This window comes from Piliocolobus tephrosceles, chromosome 10 (assembly GCF_002776525.5).
Source record: "Piliocolobus tephrosceles isolate RC106 chromosome 10, ASM277652v3, whole genome shotgun sequence".
NCBI classification, from domain to species: domain Eukaryota; kingdom Metazoa; phylum Chordata; class Mammalia; order Primates; family Cercopithecidae; genus Piliocolobus; species Piliocolobus tephrosceles.
Window position 1 is genome coordinate 30,965,059 of NC_045443.1, and position 22,900 is coordinate 30,987,958.

The 22,900-nt window shown below is 40.2% G+C and overlaps 1 long non-coding RNA gene across 1 annotated transcript in view; it reads left to right on the forward strand.

The window, feature by feature from the left end:
* The window catches only part of LOC111540575, a 21,391-nt gene extending 9,732 nt beyond the window's left edge, over window positions 1-11,659 (forward strand). Inside the window, exon 2 of the long non-coding RNA XR_002731027.1 lies at window positions 10,315-11,659. This is a non-coding gene — a long non-coding RNA (uncharacterized LOC111540575). The remainder of the gene's footprint in view (window positions 1-10,314) is intronic.
* Window positions 11,660-22,900: the final 11,241 nt, after the last annotated feature.

The window sequence follows — 22,900 nt, forward strand, 5'->3', positions numbered from 1 at the left end:
CCCCCCCCCCCCCCCCCCCCCCCCCCCCCGCCCCACTCACCATACACGCAAGGCACAAGGAACAGCATTTATCCCTGACTTTTCAGCTCCATCATCCCTCTAGTGGGATAATTCTGAGGTTTGTATGTTACATTACCTCCTAGGGTTTTTCCACAAGGTAGCTGGTAAATAAAGTACCTTCATTGGCTGCCTTACCTTTTCTATAGCACTTCCCTACTTCTCTTTCCAGTATCCCCTCCCAGCTGCCCCATCTGAATTGCCCTCCTAGGATTCTTTTTATTTGTAATTAGTATCAGGCAGCAAAAGTAGGGGTCAGCAACGTTTACCTTCCAAAGATAATTGAGCTCCTTATTTGATCTGAGTGTTCCTACATCTGTTTCATCTTCTTCATAATGTTGATATTTTTCAGGCTATTGGAAACTAGTCTCTTTAAAACCATGCAACATTAATTAACGCTTTAAAGCAGATGTCTGTGCCAGAAAAAATTCAGCAAATTACTTTTAAAATAAGAATTTTTCCCTTAATCTCAGCAGGAATCCTGAGAGCATGCATATTATTCATGTAGGTTGGCACTGAAATTATCTTGGGGCCATGGAGAAGAAAGGAAAATAAACAACATGTTGATTTTCATAGGAAATTTTAAAAGATGTATACTTTTAAAGGCTTCGTAATGTTTCTTTCAAAATGTCTAACAATTAATGAGTAAAACAACATGGGGGAAAAAGACTAAATGGAACTTCACTTAAATGTTAAATGTTTCACTATTGAGGCAAATTATTTTTTTCTGGGAGAGAGAGTTACCTTCAGATGCAGGTAAGCAAAACCACTAGCTAATAAGTCAGATTCTTAGGGCTTTAGTTTTATTTCCTCTGAAATGAGACTATAATTCATTGGAGTGTTTTGATGATTAAATGAGCTAATAGATGTAAAGTACTTAGCACACTGCCTGTCATAATACTCAGTAATTGGTCCTTATTCTTACAAAAACAGTTTCCACTCATGTGCCATTATCTACTCTAAAAGTAGCCAGGGAAGAATACATCCCATGGAAGGATTAGGACAGCCTAGTGAAAGGAAGTAGGGCACTACATAAAGGATTCATAAGACAAAACCCCCACATCTCACGATGGCACAAATCAACAAGACAACATAGTCTCTTTCCCCATGCTTTGCATTGCTTGGGCTACCCAGACTTCTATAAATGTGTACAGGGGGCATCACAGAAGTTACTACATAGAAGGGTAGTCTGGCTTAATGCAAATGCTGGAGTAGACACGTTTTCTCTAAGATCATTGCTTTTGCTACGCCTACCTGACACTATAGCTATTAATGTTACCAATTCTAAAAACATGATTTAGAGTTGCAGCAACAATGCCTCTTCTTCAGAGCAGCCTGTGCAATAGTTGTTTATTTGTTTAAAGCAAAATTTGAAGGTAAGAGGTAGAGGGCAGGCAATGAGAGTTGGTATAGAGAGGATATACTGGATATATCATGGTGTCTATAATGGCATAGTAGAAAAAGAACAGGATGAAGAACCAGGCAGGCAGAGTTCTAATTCTAGCTCTTCCAATGACAGTTTGTGAACTTGGGCAAACTACTAAATTTGTCTGTGAACAGTCCCCCAATAAACTGTCAGCAAGTGCTGTCCACTCTACCTCGAAAGCATATCCCAATTCTGTCCACTTCTCTCTATATACACTTCCATCGAAGCCAGGCCACTGTCTCCTCTCTACAGCAACAGCCTCCTATGGATTTCTTGCTTCCCTGTTGACCCCACTACAATTTCTCTTAGACACTGAAGCAGAGGGATAGTTAAGAATTTAAAATACGATGTAATCTCCTGCTCAGGTCTCCTAATCATTCTCTACCTCACTTAGAAAAAACAAGTTCATACTATAGTGCTTAAGGTGATGTTCATGATATAAACCCTCCCCCAACCTCCACCTCTGTTTCCTTATTGTGGCTGACAGCCCCTAACGTGGTTCCCATGATCCCCAGCTCCAGATATTCATCCCAGTATAATTCCTTTCCCTTGAGTGGGCAGGACCTGGACATGTTTTTAACCAACAGAATACAGCCAGGGTGATGGGCCATCACCTCTGTGATAACCTTACACAAGACTATAATCTCTCTTGCTGGGAAACTCTCTCTCTCTCTCGTTGGTGTTGAGGAAGCAAGCAGCCATGAGGGGAAGGCCCCCACAGCAAGGAACTGAGGGCAGCTTCCAGCCAACAGCCAGCAAGAGGTTGAGGCCCTCCAGCCAAGAGCCTGCAAAAAATTGAATTCTGCCAAAAACTACTTGAGCTTGGAAGCAGATTCACAGATGAGCCTCCCATGAGAACCCTACCTTGGCCAATACCCTGATTGCAGCTTTGCAGAGGACCCAGCTAAACTGTGCCAGGCTGCTACATTTGTGGTCATATTGTTATATAACAACAGATAACCAATACACTTCTCTTCCATTACACTCCTTCTCATCCCTACACTGGACCTTCTTGCTGCTCTCCCATGTGTCAAGGCTATTCCCTTCTCAGGGCCATTGCACTTACTGAGTCCTCTGCCTAGGAGGCTTTTAACCCAGCTCTTTACCTAGCTGACCTTTTCTTGTCATTCAAGAACTTAGCTCTAATGTTTATTCTTATCTAACTAATCTAAATAGCCATTCTGACACTAGCACATCACAATGTTTTCATTCTCTGCATAGGACTATTACCCCCCAAAAAAGTCTTTGTTCTGTTTCTTTAGAAAGTGAGCTATTTGAGCAGGGCACGGTGGCTCACGCCTGTAATCCCAGCACTTTGGAAGGCCGAGACGGGCGGATCACTAGGTCAGGAGATCGAGACCATCCTGGCTAACACGGTGAAACCCTGTCTCTACTAAAAAAATACAAAAAAACTAGCCGTGCAAGGTGGCGGGTACCTGTAGTCCCAGCTACTCAGGAGGCTGAGGCAGGAGAATGGCGTGAACCCAGGAGGCGGAGCTTGTAGTGAGCTGAGATCCGGCCACTGCACTCCAGCCTGGGCAACAGAGCCAGACTCCGTCTCAAAAAAAAAAGAAAGAAAGTGAGCTATTTGAAAGCAAGGACCTTGTCTATCTTGTTTCCTACTATATGCCTAGAAGCTAAAATAGTAGCTGGTGCTATGGTAACATTCAATAAATACTTGTTAATTATCATTAAATGAATATTGGGCCGTATTTACGCTCCTTCCTGTGCTCAAATAGTCTCAGGTCCATAGTCTCAGGTCACATATGTCCCAAGGGGACATATGCAAAGATGTGCATTGTAACAGTATTTATGGTACAGTAAATAGAAGATAATCTTGGTGTCCATCACTGGAAGAGTAGATTAGCAATATATCAGATTTGCACATTGCAGCATGGCTGAACTTAAAGCATAATGCCCAAGACTAAGATGTATATGATGCACATTTTTGTAAAACAAAAATACACATGCATACAAAGATACATGTTTTGTAAGAACTATATAAAGAAACAAGCAAAAAAACACATTAAAAAGACTAGAATGTTTGCCTATAGGAGAGGAAGGAGATGCAAGTGGGAAATGGGGTTAATAGGGAATAACTAAAACAAGACAAGGACCTTGCTCAGTCTAATGATGATAATGTGCTAGGAATCGAGCTGTGTGATTAATTCAATCTTTTCATCAGAGAGCCAAAATTAAGGCAAAGCAACATTGTGTGATTCAGAGATCATAGGCAATATCCAAAGATGTCATCAGCTTAAAGATTTAAAAAAGTTGGATTAAATACTGGAACGTGACCTGCACTGGGAGTCTCATGTCATTCTTCACTCCTACCCCTCCCTCACATTCTTATGGAACCGAGGGCCTGGGGGCTTCCAAATTTTCTCTCAGTTCACTCTCCACCCATCTTAGGTTTCCATCATGATTAGACTTAAGCTTAATTTTTTTGACACTGCTTCTTCACAGCTGTGCTCTTGCCATGCTCTTGCAGGACGTATACAATGTATGGTTATCTCTCTTTTTGTGATGTTAGACCTATTAAGGACCAGTGCCACCAGTCTTTATGTCAATGCCTCTCTAGTCATTTTGCTTATCTGAGGCTAATTTTCTACTTCATTCCTCAGGAAGAGTTCATGGGAGCAATATTCCCTGAGATCCTAAATGTCTGTAACAATTTAACTGTAGGCCTTACGCTTGAAAGTCAACTAAGCACAATATATAATTTCTTGGCTCATATTATCATTGCTAACACATATCTTTCAGACTTTTATGTTACAGCTTATACCTTTCTACACTGGAATGTTCTTTCCACTCATCAGCTGTCAAACTCTATTCATCCACTTATACCCCGTTGTGGCGTTCTACTACTGTGACACCTTTCCTATCTCCTCCTGACAGGGTTAAGTTCTACTTTCACAAGTCTTCTTATGCAGCTGTATATATTTCTCTATGGTATTAATCCATATTATATAGCTACAATTCGTTAAGCACTTACTAGGAAGTTCGCCTAGTTTTCTAGGCAAACAAAATCTCATCTAATCTCGTTTTCTAGGCAAACAAATGAAATACATCAGTGTCACTTTTTTCTCTGGAGACAACATTTAATTTTGAATCACTCTATCATCCCTAAACTCTAGCCCAGTTGTCTACATCTCAGTACATTTAAGTTCTTCAGGTATAGTAGGAATTTCATTTTCCTCGACCTGCCTCTCCCAAAGCTTTCTACCCTGCACCAATCTGGACTGCTGGCTGTCTAGTGCTGCTATCTAGCCATTGTCTGAGATCTACCTTCACCCTCATCCTAGGGGTTCCCATTGTCTCTTTTTTTTTGTAATAAATTTCCCACTTTCTGGATCTTAAGTTAATCCTTTGAGTTTCTTTTTTGTAGCTTTCTGAAAAAAAGGAAGATTGTGGTAAAATATTAGAGATTAAAACTTGCCCTATCCTCACATGTGATTTGTTTATAATTCCAAGTTAGAAATCATATTTTTTTCCTCTGACAATTTTAAAGACATTGTTCTATCGTCTCACGGTTTCCAGTGTCACCTTTGAGTAGCCAATGCCATTATGATTCTAAATCCTCGGGAAGCCTTTATGATCTTCTTTTTGTCCCCAGGATTCTGAAATTTCAAGATGAGGTAACTTGGTGCACTCAGTGGGCCCTATCAATCAGAAACTCAATTCTGATAATTTTTTAAAAATTATTTCTCTGGTAACTTCTTATCCTCTATTTCACTCTCTCTCGCTCTTCTCGTCTCTCTCTCTCTCATCTCTCTCTCTCTATATATATAGACTTAATATATATAATATATAAATACTTAACATATATAAGTATATATTATATGTAAATACTCTATATATGGTATTGAATTATATATAGTGTCATATATATATATATATATATATATATAACTCCTGTTATTCAGATTTTGTATCTCCTGAGCTGAATGCTGATTTTCTAGTTTTCTTATATTGTCCTTCTATTTTCCATCTCTTTATCTTTTTGTGATAAAGATACTTTCTGAGAGATATGTCCTCATCATTTAATTTTTAACCCTACATTTTTAAAAGCTTTTCAGTCATTTTTATATTTCTTAAAGCGCAATCATGAAAATACCAAATGCCAGCACCTAGGACAACGCCTGACGTGGGAATAAGTACTTAGTGCACAATTTTTGAAAAAACAAATGGACTTCAATCCCCAACCTGCCATTCTAAGTTTAGAGATCAAAACAGCTGACAACAGGCCTCATTAATTTTCTATTGCCTTTTTGTGCTTAGAAATAATTACTACTAGTTTAGTTTTAAAAGTACTTTTTTTTTTTTTTTTTTGAGATGGAGCCTTGCTGTGTCACCCAGGCTGGAGTGCAGTGGCGCAATCTCAGCTCACTGCAACCTCCGCCTCCGGGGTTCAAGCGATTCTGCCTCAGACTCCCAAGTAGCTGGGACTACAGGTGCATGCCACCACACCTGGCTAATTTTTGTACTTTCAGTAGAGACGGGGTTTCACCATATTGGCCAGGCAGGTCTCAAACTCCTGACCTCATGATCCACCCACCTCGGCCTCACAAAGTGCTGGGATTACAGGCATGAGCCACTGCGTCCGGCCTAAAAGTACCTTTAGCTAATATAACACGCTTTTCTATGTTGTTTACATAGACTAATTTTTTCTAAGAAGCCAATAAATTACTCACGTAGCCTTATGTATATGCTAAAACTGAACAGAAAACTGATACCTATTCTGCTCTAAATGGTGAAATAGCAAGTGAAAAAATAATGTAGCAAGAACTACGTGCTGATTGCATGTACTAAATTATTTAATACACATGACACACTATAAATTAGTGACTGCTGCCATCCCCATTTTATAGAAAAGGAAATTAACTGGAGGCAATGGCATGCACCTGTGATCCCAGCTACTCAGGAGACTAAGGCAGGAGGATTACTCGAGCCCAAGAGTTTGAGATCAGCAGGCTAACATAGCAAGACCCAGTCTCAGGGCGGGGATGGGGGGTGGGGAAGGAAGTTAAAACACAGAGAAGCTGGATTTAATATTTTGCAATTTTTTTACTTCTGTCAATTTTTTTATCATGATTTTTATTTTCAAGAGATCTTTTATCCTCTCCATATGCTTTTTTTTTTTTTTTAAAGAGACAGGGTCTCACTATGTTGCCAGGCTGGACTCGTACTCCTGGCTCAAGCAATCCTCCCAAGTAGCCAGGACTACAAGTGCATAACACTGAACCTGGCTTGCTTACCTATGGCTTTTAAAAAACATCTCATTTTTTCTTCATGAATGCAATAGCTTCTTTTATCTCTCTGAGACCATAACTTGTAGGTCTTAACTTTTCTGATTCCTCTATTGTCTCATTTTCCTCCAAATTCTTTTCTGTTTGTTTTATCTCTATTTCTTCATGCTGGAAACTTCCCTCAAATGTCTGATTCTTACCTATTCATTTATATCTAAGAGTGAGGCACTAAAACCTAAAAACAAAACCTTTGTGGAGAAGTGCAATGTACTGAATTATAGACTTATTGCAGAATGATTCAGTAGGGCCCGAGCTATTCCCTAGGGAAAACCTCCCCAGAAATGTGTCAGCATCTCTAAATCTTTTTTCTAGGCATGGTCATTTTCCCCAGGAGAAATTCTCCTTCCAGTTTCATACTTTGGTGGGTGTTATAGATGCCAGCATTCTAAGAGCCACGGTAAGGAAGGAGGCTTTAGAGTCTGACTTTGAGATATATCAATTTCCACTTATTTCCCCTACTTTCTGCAGAGCTTCCTGCCTTTCACCTATGCCTGAGTTTGAGTTTCTCAATTCAATACCTTTCCATTTTCTGCTGGGCTGGGTTACTTGTCTGCCTATGGTATGGAAAGGGATATAAGGGTCTCACTGCTTCATTCACAGATATTCAATCCATCCTTCTCTTTTCAGCCTCACTTCTCACCCCTACCTTCAGAGGTGACTAATACTACCCATTCCTGAGATTTTCCAGGGTTTGAAGGCAGGGTTTTTCTTTTAGGCTCCCCTCTCTGCAGGCAGTATTGTTTCTGCTTTCTCTGCTCTGCTAGATCAGTTAGCAATTGCAAACTGATTTGGGGGCTTCCAAAATTTAATTGGCATCTCTCAACTGTTCTTCTACCCCCTCTTGTTGTCTCCCTTCATGTTCTTTCTCTTAGATTTGTGCCTTTTAAAATCCCTTTAGTGTCATCTAGGTGGAAATTCAGGAAGGAGCAAAAGGAAATGCGAGTCTCCAATCTTTCATGTTTAGCAAGAAACCTGTGCTTTTAACTTCTCCGTTATGCCGCCTCTATGTATAGCTTGCATGACTATTCCCCACATAGATTATGATTTTCTTGAAGGCAGAGAACTTGAAAATAAAAAAAAAAAAATTCCGACACTCTTGGGAAAAGATTAAATGTGCTGTAGTTATGGCAGCAAGTAACCACCAGAACTAGTTCCAAACTGGTTTAATGGGCTGAGCATGGTGGCTCACACCTGTAATCCCAGCATTTTGAGAGACTGAAGTAGTAGGTTCACTTGAGCCCAGGGGTTCACAGATGCAGTGAGCTGTAATTGTACACTGTACTCTAGCCTGGGCAACAGAGTGAGACGCTGTCTCAAAAAAGAACCCAGAAAGGAATAAAATAAAATAATCTGGTCTACTGGATTGATGGCAACTTACCTAACTGAACACACTTCTGAAATCTAGCCAGAAATAACCCTATGCTTTTGAAAGCCAGCCAGTCCACAACAATCTTATCTAAACAACTGAGTTTCCCTAGCTGGCAACAACCAACCCAACCCACCTCTTAAAGTCTCAACTTCATGCTCCCCAAACTTCTATAGATAGTCAGCTCCTTGCTTTACTGGAGGAGACTGCTTCAGGCAGCATTAGATTCAGCTTTTTGTTTCAGATGTTGAGTAGTAGTCTTTTTCTTTGTCAGATCTCAGCAACCACCACAGTATCTGTTGCTTAGAAGGTACTCAGTGGGAAGATAGGAGAAGGTGCAGAGGGCAACTGTAAATGTATCCTAAGTGAAGGGGCCTGGGCTGTTTGCCCTACGCAGCCCCGTGGCAAGGCTAAACCAGGTATAAATTTTGCTCAACATTCACTCTTCAATTCCAATTCATAAGCATCTTAGGTATAAGGAATGTAAACATCTGCATCCAGAAGCAATTATGTTTGCCTGCCACCTTTCCTTCGGTATTGTTAACTGTATATAATTGTGAAAGGAAAATATCTTGGAACCCCAAAATCACTAAGCTAAAAGGAAAATTCAAGCTGGGAATCGCTTAGGGCAAACTTGCCTCCCATTCTATTCAAAGTCATCCCTCTGCTCACTGAGATAAATATGTATGTCATTGAGTCCTTTGGAGAGGCTAATCAAAAACTCAGAAGAATGCAACCACTTGTCTCTCACCTACCTGTGACCTGGGAACCCCGTCCCTGCTTCAAGATGCCCTGCTTTTACTTCGAGTTGTCCTGCCTTTCCAGACTGAACTAATGTTCATCTTACCTATGTTGATTGAGGTCTCATATCTCCCTAAAATGTATAAAACCAAGTTGTGCTCTGACCACCTTGGGCACATGTCATCAGGAACTCCTGAGGCTGTGTCATGGGCATGCATCTTCAACCTTGGCAAAATAAACTTTCTAAATTAACTGAGACCTGTCTCAAATTTTGGGGGTTCACATTTGGTAATCACTGAGGGATTATGAGTGGAGATGCCCCTGACCTTTGATAAATCTCCTCCTGGTGCTTGGTACCAGCATGAGCTAACTTTATGGCTCAAACCAACAGGACAATTTGCTGAGGTATGAGAGCATCCCCCCCAGAGAATCCTTGATCTCCCCAAATGTGGCCAAGATCTAAAGTTTATTTTTCCTTATAAATCCCCCCCCCCCCCCGCTTTTTTTTTTTTTTGGAGTTCTACTTGCTCCCAACAAGGAAGGCAAGTTTTCCTGCTTCCATGATGATCCAAGGCAGGTAACTCCTTTGTGGAGTTTGAGCTCACTTCTAACAGGGAAAATGAGGTCTTTCTCCTGCTTCTGGGATGGTAGAGAGCAGCCTGAGACCTATCCCTAGGTAAGTAACTGAGTTGGGGTATGTCTTGGCTAAAGTTAAGATTAACAACCAGTTAGTCTTAGTTTCTTCTTACCATTAGAGTGCTCAGTAATCATATAAGTGGCATGATCGTACAATGGCAATTGGTTGAAAGAGTTATTATCAGTAGAAAGGTATCTGGGTTACAGTAAGGGATTGTGGAGACCAAGGTTTTATCATGCTACTTGGAATCTTTACCTGCATGATAAAACTTGTACATTTTAGGGAGACATAAGGCATCAATCAATACATGTATGTATGCCAAGTAGCAGGCTTTAGAAAGAATAGACTCTAAATTTTTCTTCTTAGAATTATGGTCTGTGTTGATGTTAATGCTGGAGGGGTATAATGAGGCATGCTAACTCCACTTCCCATCTTGGCCTGAACCAGTTTTTCAGGTTAAATTTTATAGTGCCCTGGGAGAGAAGGGCATCCATTCAGATGGTTGCCAGGGCCTTCAAATTTTATTTTTGGTTTACAACTCTATATGGTCAACTGTTTTCTTTATCCCAGTTCAAAGAAGGGAAGGAGAAGCTTCCATCAACAGATATCACATTTACAGTAGCAAAAGCAGTTCTAACAGATATAGCAAAAAATATCCTATATGGAACATAATATATTATTGGGTTAAATATTCTCCAGACAACACTTAACCACTAGGATGAGATGTGTACTTTAGAACTTAACTCTTTTCTGAGAAGCTGAATTCATTTGCCTCCAGGACACCTAACATGATGCAGCAGAAATTTCTTCTAGGAATCTAAAGGGACCCTATGGAGCAAGCTATATTCAAGAAAAACAGGACTATGAGGCTTAGAGTACCAGAGAGGAGGGAACAATTGCAAGTACAAAAAGTCCCATTTGGCAAAAGAAATCTGAAGAGCACAGTGTCCTGCACCGGGCTCCGTTACAGCCTGGAGTAAGGCGAAGATGTTGGGGAAATCAGACAGCAGGGAGAATGGGGCCACTGCAGCCCCTCTGACTTTCTTTTCCTGGACTTTCTCAACATCCTTTCCTGCTCTGCTGTTGTTGCAGCTGCAGGTCCTCACTCCAGGTTGGCAGCCAGGGGCTCAGATGGAGCTGGCCCCACACCTCTGCACACTCCCAACCTGAAAACCACTCCAGGCTCCCAGCCTTGCCTATCGGTTCCCTGAGGGTCTTGGACGCTACGCCAGCACAGGGATGTACCTTCTGCCTGGGCACCACCAGAGGCAAGCTCCAAGGATGTAGTTTGGTACCTTCTTACAATTAATTGGTTTTGGACGACTTGGTAATTTAGAAACTGCTGAGGTGAACCTCCAATAGAGGAAGTTCTATGCCTGACTGTGCCCCTGACTATGCCTCAAAATGCCTCTTAAGCCCCTGATGATGGGTGCTGGTTTCCCTACAAAGGTGAACATGCTTCTCAGAAGATGCTCCTCCTACCTTCTGTATCAATGAGGGAAGTTTGGAGGACAAAGTACAGGTTACTTTTGGAACAATAGGTTCCTGTCTCCCTCTGTCCTTTTGACATATTTTCAGACGTAGAAGGGAAAGACCTAAGACACTATCTAAACCCATGGGATCTATCATCACCTATAGGGTGTGACTTGTCACTGTAGCTGAGCCACCTGGCCTTAGCTGCATGTGTGCCAAACTTGAAAGCTACCGGTTAGAAGGCAATGTGCTTGATACTAGATGCAGCCTGTTAAATATGTTATATGAATTCTAAAAATTAAATACATAAATCTTATTTTTGGTAAATATTGTCAGTCTCTAAAGGACACTATATATTTTAAATCTTATACTATAATTATAAATTTGTCTATTTCTCCTTATAGTTCCACCTGTATTTGATTTATGTATATTGAAAATCTGTAGTTGGTTCCATGTAAGATCTTAACTGTCATGTCTTTTTGGATAAATATTTCTTTTATCATTACAAAATGTTTTTCTTTATCTCTTTTAGTCTTTTTCATCTATAGTACTACATCTGTTATTATTACATCTGTATTACTACATCTGTTATTATCACATCTGTTATTATTTGCTTGATATTTGTTTTTTAAAATATATCTTTTATCTCACCTTTGGGCATCATTAGAAAATGGCTTAATATTTTCCGCTTTGGACCTATTGTTAATTCTTTATAATGAAATATGAGGAAGAAAAAAAATTTTTTTTTTTTGAGACGGAGTCTCGCTCTATCGCCTAGGCTGGAGTGCAGTGGCGCGATTTCCGCTCACTGCAAGCTCTGCCACCTCCCGGGTTCACGTCATTCTCCTGCCTCAGCCTCCCGAGAAGCTGGGACTACAGGTGCCTGCCACCATGCCTGGCTAATTGTTTTGTATTTTTAGTAGAGACGGGGTTTCACCATGTTTGCCAGGATGGTCTCTATCTCCTGACCTCGTGATCCACCAGCCTCAGCCTCCCAAAGTCCTGGGATTACAGGCGTGAGCCACCGTGCCCGGCCGAGGAAGAAAATTTTAAGGCACCAAAATGTTGGGGTACCAAGAGAAAGAACCAGTCAGAGTATTTGTTTTTCCCTTTATTTTCAATTATCTTAACCAATGCTAGAGGTTCCTCAAAATGTTAAAAATGGAACTATCTTATGACCCAGCATTTCTACTCCTAGGTATGTACCCCAAGAGAAATGAAAACATGCGTCCACAGAGACATTTGTACACAAATGTTTATAAGAGCATTACTCATGATAGCCTAAAGTTAGAAACAAAAAAATGTCCATTAACAAATGCACGGATAAACAAACCATGGTATATACATACAGTGGAATATAATTTAGCCATTAAAAAGAATGAAGTACTGATACATCCTATGACTTGGATGAACCCCAGAAACATTGCACTAAGTGAAAGAAGCCGGACACAAAAGGTCACATATTGAATGATTCCTTTTGTATGACATATACCAGAATAGGCAAATCCTATAATAAAAACAAAAAGCAGATTAGTGATAAACTGGGAACGAGGGGAGGGGACAATGGAGAATGAGTATTCAATGGTACGGATGTTTTGGGGGGTGATAAAAAGTTGTGTAACTCCAAAGAAGTAGTTGTACAACATTGCATATATACTAAGTACCACTAAATTGTATACTTTAAAGTAGCTAACTGTTTGTTATATTAATTTCACCTCAATAAGAAATAAAATCACCCTCTGCTAGTAAGATGGATTAATTTTTGCAAACTGGTAAGCAGTTCTTATCTTCTTTTGTTTGTTTGTTTGTTTGTTTGTTTTTGGAATTGAGATGGAGTCTCACTCTGTTGCCCAGGCTGGAGTGTAGTGGCATGATCTCAGCTCACTGCAACCTCCACCTCATAGATTCAAGCAATTCTCCCACCTCAGTCTCCTGAGTAGTTGGGATTACAGGCGCACACCACCACACCTGGCTAATTTTTTTATTTTTAGTAGAGACGGGGTTTTGCCATGTTGGCCAGGCTAGTCTCGAACTCCTGACCTCAGGTGATCCACCTCCCTCAGCCTCCCAAAGTGCTGGGATTACAGGCGTGAGCCACCACACCCAGCCAGATCTTATTACCTTGGCAGTGAAAGAGGATCTTTTCCTGCAATTTACAGCCAAACCTTTGGGTATAACCAAGTGTCTGCTTCCAAGGGGGAAAGCATTCTAACTCTTTTTATTACTTACCTGGGGGCAAAATTTATGGGCTGTAGCAACAGTCAGTTGAAATTCTAGTATCTGAGTTATGCTGAGGGGCAGGCCTAATGGTTAGGCTCTTCTTTTTTAACAGCAACATTAAATAACAGTAATAATAATTCCTGGATAGAGATAGAGTTCACTTAGATATTTGGCAAAATTTGCCATGTTCTTATCTCATCTCGTGATATACATGATTTATTTCTAGAAGGAACTACATGTCTTATTGGCTGTGATATATTGTAGCTTGTTTTTCCAGGCTCAGTTGATCTTAATTTTTCCCAAATGACTTTAGACATATAGTCACTGCTCTTCTATCCCAAGCACTGCTCCTGCCTGTCACAGGCACCTCCAAATAAACACTACCTGGATTTTTGAGGGGTGGAAGTTGGAGATATTTGCAAGGGCTTCTTGGTATATTAGTTCACTTTTGCTGCATCCTAAACTACCCTAAAACTCAGAGGCTTAAAATCACAATGTTCTTCAACTCACAATTCTGCAGGTCAGCAATTTGGCCTAGGATCAACCTGGCAGTTTTTCTATGGTCTTATTCATGCATTTGCAGTCAGCTGCAAGATATGCAGTCAGTTGGCAGTTGGCTGATCCACTGGGCAGGCAGGGGTTGGAGGAATCCTAAGTAGCCTCACTTGGATGTCTGGCAGGTGGCCAGCTGTCAGCTGGGGCAGTTGGTCCTTCTCCATGTGGTTTCATCTTCCACCAGGCTAGCCCAAGCTTATTCATTTGGCAGCAGTGTCCAGAACTCACACAGTGTCACTTCTAAAACATTCTTTCAGTCAAAGAGAGCCACAAGGCCAACCCAGATTCAAAGGTGTGGAAACACATCTCCCAACACTCTTGTTTGGAGATGTATTGTGAGCATTTTTGCAATCTACTACAACTGAACTCTATTCCTGCTATACTAACCCACTACTTCCCACACAAGTTGCTCCTGGATGCCATCCTGGCTTTGACAGCCTCCAGGCATGAGGCCCACTTGGTCACTGATTCTTTGTGATCATGCTTTTCTTTTCCTCAGCTGGTTTGGGTTACCAGTTTCTTCTTTCCTCTGATTCTACATGGATTTAGTCTCAAAAAATCCCCATAGTTTCTTATCTATTGATAATTTACTTATTTTTTTAGCATGGCTGTGTATTCACGTAGAGCTAGTGTAACCATACGATTTATCATTCAAATTGTGACTTCTAAGAATGAAATGGGGGCCGGGCGCAGTGGCTCAAGCCTGTAATCCCAGCACTTTGGGAGGCCGAGACGGGCGGATCACGAGGTCAGGAGATCGAGACCATCCTGGCTAACACGGTGAAACCCTGTCTCTAATAGAAAATACAAAAAACTAGCCAGGCGACGAGGCGGGCGCCTGTAGTCCCAGCTACTCGGGAGGCTGAGACAGGAGAATGGCGTGAACCCGGGAGGCGGAGCTTGCAGTGAGCTGAGATCCGGCCACTGCACTCCAGCCTGGGCGGCAGAGCAAGACTCTGTCTCAAAAAAAAAAAAAAGAATGAAATGGGACACTATAAATAATCATGCTAGGACACCAAGCATAAACTGAGATGTCTCTGCTTAAAGCCCCATAGTTATAAGTAAGCACAGGCTCTTTTGCTGGGGTTGGAATCTCAGCTCTGCCAATTATTTGCCAGTTACTTAAGCTCTTGGTGATAGTTTTCTCATCTATTAAATGTAGACAATAATAGTGCTCACTTTAGAGGTTTTTTATGAGGTTTAAATGAGATAACATATAAAATACTCATTATTTCTAAGCTCTCAAGTGGATGTGGGAATTACCTTCTCATTTAATATTCAATCATATTCATGTATCATAAGATAAAGTTATTTCATAATCTTTGTATAATCAGTTTTAATGACTATATACAGTTTCATTAAATGTTCCATAATTTACCTGAAAACTCTTCTATTAAATATTTAGATCATTTATACTTTTCCCTTATTATAAATTATGTTAAAATTTCATTGTGGATAAATACTTTGGCAATAAATTATTTTCTTACATTAATTCTAGAAAAAAGAATATTATATTAAAGAATATAAGTATTTTAAGGATCTTGTTGTATGTTGCCAAATTGCTTTCTCGAAGGATTACATTAATGCTTTCGAACAATAATCAGGAAGTTCTGACTTTAATACAACCTCATCAGCATTGAGTATCACACAACTTAATCTGCTGTGCTCATTTAAAACACAATTTTAACAAACTTATTTTCTGGTTTCCTAGCCCTCCCAAATTAAAAGCAAAATATTCAAAGCAGTAAAAACTAACATTGGAAAAGGTATTTAGGCAGATTTTCTGAATACTTGGTGGTGAAAAGAAAAACAGAAATAAATATAAGAAGTAAAATCTTAGACATCTTAGATCATTTAATGGCTAAACACATCTTCAGTCTTTAAAGTCCATGACATCGTTGTTTGTTGCAGCATATAGCAGTTAATGTTCATTGTAATAATACTAAATGATCCATCAAGAAAAATCCACATGACAGTAAACAAATTTTTAACAGAGCAGGAGCATCATCATCTTGGACAAGCCCCTCATTCTAAAGTTCACCTTAATAAAAAACCGCCTAAATCCAAAGTGCATCAGCCTAAGGGCTAAGGTCAGCATAAACCACAATAACCACAAATAACATCTCCAACCAGAAACATTCCAAACTCCTCCCTGACCAGGGACATGCTAGCCCCGTGATAACTCCCCTCCAGCCAGGAAGATGCCAGCCTTAAGATAACCCCCCTCCAGGCAGTAAGATGTCTGCCCCAGGATAAATTCCCCTACTCCTCCCAGAGACATTCCAATTCTGCCATAAAACTTGTCCCTCACACAGAAACATTCCAAGCTTGTAATAACCCCCTCACCCTAAAACCAATATATACTCTTAGTCTGTAAGAGAAAGTGCTCCTAATCAACGTCGGCCAGAAGCCCCTTTCAGGTGTTATCTAAAATAAACCTGTCTTTACTGTCAAACCACATTTTGTGTCTCTTTCCTGTTTCTTTAACTCTTACAATTTTGTTTTAGGGAGATTTCCATTAACAAGTAAAAATAAAACTTATGCTGAAAGAGGCCATCTCTGGCTGGGCTGTATTTTCTTTTTAGACCTTGAATTGGTGTGAAGAGTCATAGGGTTTGCTAAAGGAGGAGTGAGAAAGTGGGGAAGATATGAGCTCCATAATCAGGAATAAAAACAGAGGGTGCAAGACCAGAGCAGAAAAGCTTTATAAAATCCCAGAACTTCTGACACATCTTCATACTGGTTATCATTCATTATCTCCTTCCTATATTCCTTGGAAGCAGAAGGGCCTGTCTACATATATTCTTGTCTTCCCAAGCAGCAAGGAAGTGGCAAGTTGAGAAAGCTATTTTCCCTCCACACTTTTTCAGGCATATTAAGAGTAAGAGAACCCCCAAAGGTATAGTGGCTAGCTAGGTAATCAAAGAGAAAAAAGTAAGTCCTATTTCCTTAGCTCTGCAGCAAAGAAAGAAAGAACTTGGACATCAATCTTCATATGAAGAAAAGGTCATTAAGCTCAGTAGATTAAAAATCTGAAATGATTCTCTAACTGTGTCAAGCATCAGAATCACCTGGAGGGCTTTATAAAACACAGATTGTTAATCCCTACTTCAAGAGTCTATGATTTAGTGGGTCTGAATAGAGCCTGTGAACCAAAAATTGGCTGAGGCAGATCTCAATCGAGTTAGAGGTTTGTTTTGCCAAGGTTGAGGATGTGGCCAGGGAAAAAGAAACACAAGTTACAGTAGAATCTGTGGCATGTATTTTTCCAAAGAGAGTTTTAAGGACTTCAACATTTAAAGAGGAAAGAGCAGGTAGAAGGGAAAGGAGAAAAAAAAGAGGCTGGGTGTAGGCAGTAACATGTTTACATTTTTGTGAGGCTTCTATTAGCACTTATTAGTACTCACTGAATCCACATTTTACATGTGAAAAGAGAGTGATGGGGTTAAAGTAAATTATGCATTCTTCTCATGCTGGGTATATCTACATTTTACATAAGATAAAGCAAGCATAGAGTAGAGGAGGAAGTCAATTATGCATTTGTTTGGGGTGGATGGAGGAATTTCTAGTCTTATCTTTGTCCCCTACCTGTGAAAATAAGCTGTTAATTTGCATTGTCAGGGTAAGAATCAACAGCACTCTATTTTAGGGCAAGTTTATAAGAGGGATATGTATTCTGAAAGATTTGGGGGCCCCATAAGGAATTTCCTTGTGAGCAATTTGTGAGAGAGGCTCCCTGGGAAGATATGTGACCTTCTATTTTGTAGCTATTTGGTTGGGAACAAAAAGGAAGGCAGTTTTTTTGTTTTTGTGTGACTCAGTTCCCAAGCTTCACTTTCCCTTTGGCATAGTGAGTTTGGGGTCCCAAGATTTTTATTTTCCATTCACAGCCCTGAGAATTTTCATTTCTAATAAGTTCCTAGGTGATGCAGATAATGTGGGTCCAGGGACCAGTTTTTGGGAACCACTGCAGGTATGGTTCCCAGTCCTGACTAATCATCAGAATCACCTGTGATGTTAAAAACAAAACAAAAGAAAAACAAACACACAAGCAAAAAAACAGATTCCCAAGAGCCTCATGCCAGAAGCCACCAGTTTGAATCTTCAGAAGTGGAGCCACTGGGAACCTGTTTATTTGATAAATCCCCCCATTAGATCCTGGTGTTCAGCAGATGTGGAGTTCCACAGCCCCAGAGTACTCAGGATTATACTAAACATTTAGTCAGTGTCTAAGAAAGCCTTGACTGATGGGCTGACTTAGATCCGGAGGCACTTTCAGCAGTAAAATGTGAATCTTTTTGTTTGCTAATTTTTTATTTAATTTGTGATGATGATATTCTTTGGAGAAGATCTGTACTGGTCTCTTAGCTACATAAAAATGAGCACTTTTGTAAAGGAAGTTCTCACAATTCTAATAGACAAATTAAAAACTCTGGCACAACCATATAAATCATCAGAATATTTCCATAGCAATAGCACAAAAACTTAAAAAAAAAATAAGGATTCCCACTTTGGGAGGCCGAGGCAGGCGGATCATGAGGTCAGGAGATGGAGACCCTCCTGGCTAACACAGTGAAACCCCGTCTCTACTAAAAATACAAAAAAATTAGCCAGGCATGGTGGCAGGCACCTGGAGTCTCAGCTACTCAGGAGTCTGAGGCAAGAGAATGGGTGAACCTGGGAGGCGGAGCTTGCAGGGAGCTGAGATTGCACCCTGCACTACAGCCTGGGCAACAGAGTGAGACTCCATCTCAAAAATAATAATAATAATAAAAAAATAAGGAGTCCAAATGCAATTATCCTGAGATTGTGTCAGATTTATCGTTAGAAATTAATAGTTGCCTTTTATCAGAATTTCCTGGCAATGTGACTAGATTGGTGGCTCGTATGCTTATCAAAATTTAGTAGGTTAGATTTTCCGGGTAACATTACTTCCTTTCCTGATATTCTTCATAGGCTGGTTTTTATAACATATTTCTCCTGGTAACTGTCCATTTAGCAGAGATTAAGAGCAGAACAATGTTCTTATTTTTTTTTTAATATTTTATTTAATAAAAACGAGGGTTCTCACTTCAATAATCTCTGACTAAATTAGGAATTGGATAATATAGGTCTAAACTATGTAATTTCATTTTTTCTTCATTTCCGTAATGGTTCTAGGTCACATTTCTTACTAACGAACTTCTAAATTTTTGTGCAACCTACTTAACTGAAATGAACCATTAAGCTTTGGCTTGTTACACATATGCACAAATGAAGAAATGGCTTGTAAGCTTACCTCTAAATTGTGGTTCATTTAGAGAAGTTACTGTATAATTTGTAGATTGGGTACTGAACTCAGTATTTTTGAAATTAGATAATAGAGAGCTAATAGTGACCCAAATGGAAAAACACACCCTATGTTCACTAATAAAATGTAAAGTGGAATTCATCATTCTCTATGTGATGACAAAGAGCACAAAAGCAATGTGAAAATTAACTTAATTGGAAATATTGTAAAATTATTTTCAATATCATACGTTAAATTAAGGCATTGCTTTGATTGCTAAGTAGATAATAGAAAAAGCCGAAGTGGTAAGCCTTGTTAGAATTTGTGCAAATGCTTTACAAATTGCTGATTTTCTAGTACCATCACAACATTTAATAGTGGTACATTTAATAGAAAGACGGTTCGAGTTGAAATAGATGACAGTTAAGTAGATGTTTTGAACAAGTTGTTCAAAAACTTCTCAAACTAAATTTCATCTTTTGTATCCAGAGAGCTAAAAATACATTCCCTAGGATCTAGTACTTTCCTTACACATAGTTGGTAGTCAGTAAACACTTGTGAAAAGTAAGGGAACAGATGAATACTACAAGATAATGTAGTGGAGTCTAAGCTGGTACTGCTCACTGCAGGACAGCCAGTAAGTCAAGAGACAAGGTGTTGGGGCAAGAGGGCAATAACTCAGTGAATTATTGCTCAGAGAGCCAGCAAACCGAGAAGATGGCAGACTAATGTCCTAAAGAACTGTCTCAAGGCAATATGCATTTCCGGTCCCTTTAATGTTAAGGGAAGTGGGTAGAAGGAGATTGACGACAAGAGGTGACCGATGGTTACAGGCATCTGGGCAGCAGAAAGGGTCTGACAGGGAGGTAGAAAACTTCTTTGTCCTTGGTCAGGTCACAATGCTCCTATAAATCTTTAATTATATGTTTCTTATTATTATTTTATTTTTTCGTGTACCGAGTGAAAGCTAGGATCCCATAAATCTTTAATATAACATTGTTACTTGTATGTACACACTCCTTATCTCCTTGGAGGTTAGTTTTGAGAAGGAACTAGCATCCTATTATCCTTGCTTTAAAGTTAAACTACAAACTAAATTCCTTCCATCAGTATCATTATCTTGGCCTACATACAGAGATAAGCAAAATTAATCTAAAAGCTACCACCTGGAGGGGGAAGAGGGCTGTTAGGAGCAAAATGGATTTTGTTAAGCTAGGCCTCCTTTTCACTGTTACAAAGATGCTAGGAGAAAAGCTTATCTCCTTGGCACTGGAGAGAAGTCTGGGTGCAAAAGAGAAATAAATCGAAAATCAGTTGTGATTCTTTTAGGATTCGTTAATTTCATCCTCCAGATCTCTTTTGCCAGTCCAATCCTCTCCCAAGAAGTCCAGATTCCAGCTCTTACTGGACCCCGCCATTTCAAATAATGCAGCCAACAGGTTAAGAATACAGATGCTGAACCAAGACAGCTTAGGTTCAAATCTCCATACCTGACTGACTTTAGCTGTTTGACCTCAGGCAAGTTACTTTACTTCTTGATATCTCATTTGTGAAATTGAGACAATAATAGCATAGCTATCTTAAGCAGTACTGGAAGGATTATGTGACTTAAGACATGTAAAGCATTTGGGATAGAGCCCACATACCTGTGACAGACAGCTTCAGACATAGCTCCCAACGGTCTCCACGTCTTGGTGATCAGCCCTTGTATAATCCCTTCCCCTTGAGTGTGGGCTGAGCCTAATGACTTACTTCTAACACACGGAATTTGGCAAAAGTGAGGGTGTGACAGTTAATTTTTTTAATGTCAACTTCATGAGGCTGAGGGATGCCCACATAGTGGGTATAACATTATTTCTCAGTGTATCTTTGAGGATATTCCCATAAGAGATGGGCATTTGAATCAGTAGACTGAGTAAAGAATATTGCACTCACCAACGTAAGTGGGCATCATCCAATCCATTGAGGACCCAGATAGAATAAAAAGATAGTGAAAGGACAAATTGGCCAGGCGCTGTGGCTCACACCTGTAATCCCAGCACTTTGGGAGGCTGAGGCGGGTAAATCACTTGAGGTCAGGAGTTCAAGACTAGCCTGACCAACATTGGCGAAATCCTGTCTCTACTAAAAATACAAAAAGTAGCTGGGCCTGGTGGCAGGTGCCTGTAACCCCAGCTACTCAGGAGGCTGAGGCAAGAGAATCGCTTGAACCCGGGAGGCGGAGGTTGCAGTGAGCTGAGATTGCACCACTGCACTCCAGTCTGGGTGACAAAGCGAGACTCTCTCTCAAAAAAAGGACAAATTTACTCTCTGTTTCAGCCAAGACATCCATTTTCTCCTGCCCTTGAACATCTTTGCTTCTGGTTCTCAGGTCTTCAAGTTTAGGGTGGAACTACACTACTGGCTTTCCTGGCCCTCCAGCTTGCACACAGCCTCTGTATCACATGAGCTAATCCCTCATAATACATCTTTCTATAGATATAGATATAGATACAGATACACACACACATACACGTATGTATCCCATTGGTTCAGTTTCTCTGGAGGACCCCAACTAATACAGATTTAACATGGTTTCTGTCATTAGGTTACTAAAGACTGTGACTTCCATCTTGCTAGCACTGTGTCTCTCCTTGTCTGATGAAGTCAGCTGCCATGTTGTGAGCTGCTCTATGGAGAGGTCCATGTGGCAAGGAACTGAGGGAGACCTCTGGCTGACAGTTTGTGAGTAAATAAAGCCTTAGTCCAACAACCTGCAAGAATGTGAATTCTGCTGGCAACTACCTAAGGGAGCTAGGAAGACAATGCTTCCCAGTTGAGTCCTAGAACTGCAGCCCTGCAAGAGTCCCAGAGCTAGAGGGCCCAGCTAATCCACAACTAGGTTTCTAATCTCCAGAAACAATGAGGTAATAAATGCTGCTTTACGCCACTAAGTTTCAGGATAATTTGTTATACAATACTTAAGCATTCTATAAATGTAAGCTAGTAACAGACATCTCAAATTCCATATCTCCTCCCCCACTATTCACACCTCAGTAAATGGAGAACCACCATGCATGCAAGTTGATCAAACCAAAAGCCTAAAAAAAGAAAATCATTTTTAATTATCTTTTTCTCAATGCCTTCTCCCCTAAATAGACCACCTTCATGAATATCTGAGTAAGAGTGTTTCAAGAATAGAAAGTTCAAAAGCTCTCAAGCCAAAAATAAACTTGGGTTATTTTAAGACAAAAGAGAGAGATGTCATAGAACTGTATTTTATCTGCTCACCTGGCTCAGCAAAGCCAATCACTGACACTGGGATAGCAGTGAGAGAAAGTGAGGCACTGACTGCAGGGCGCCAAGCAAGCAGAATCAGGGCAGCTGAAGCTTAAGACCTGAACTCCCCGATGGCTTGCAGGCAAGGATTTTTAAAGGCAGGGGTAGATGTAACCTCCATGTGTTGTTTTATGATTTTGCCTGTAGCACAGGCAAAAGCTACAGGCAAACCTATAAATCAATACATGGAGGTTACATGTTGGCTTAGGCCTAAAAGGGTGGGATATCGTGAAGCAGGCTTACATGTCATAGGTAGATTCGAAGATTTTTTCCTTTGCAATTGGTTTAGGAAGAAAAGCTTTAAAAAATAAAAAATTGGGATCGGCAGAAAAATGTCAAGCAGAATAACATAGTTTGGCTGTGTCCGCAGAGCCCCCAGGGTACTATGACATTCTCTAAGCCCCTCTGGAAAAATTTTAGGACAAAGAATGTGGTCAGAGTTCAGTTTTCAATTCCCGTTTATCTGAGGTCTACAGGCCAGCAGATCCATTCAGTGAGGGCACTTAGTGGGGTCCAAATATCTGAAAGA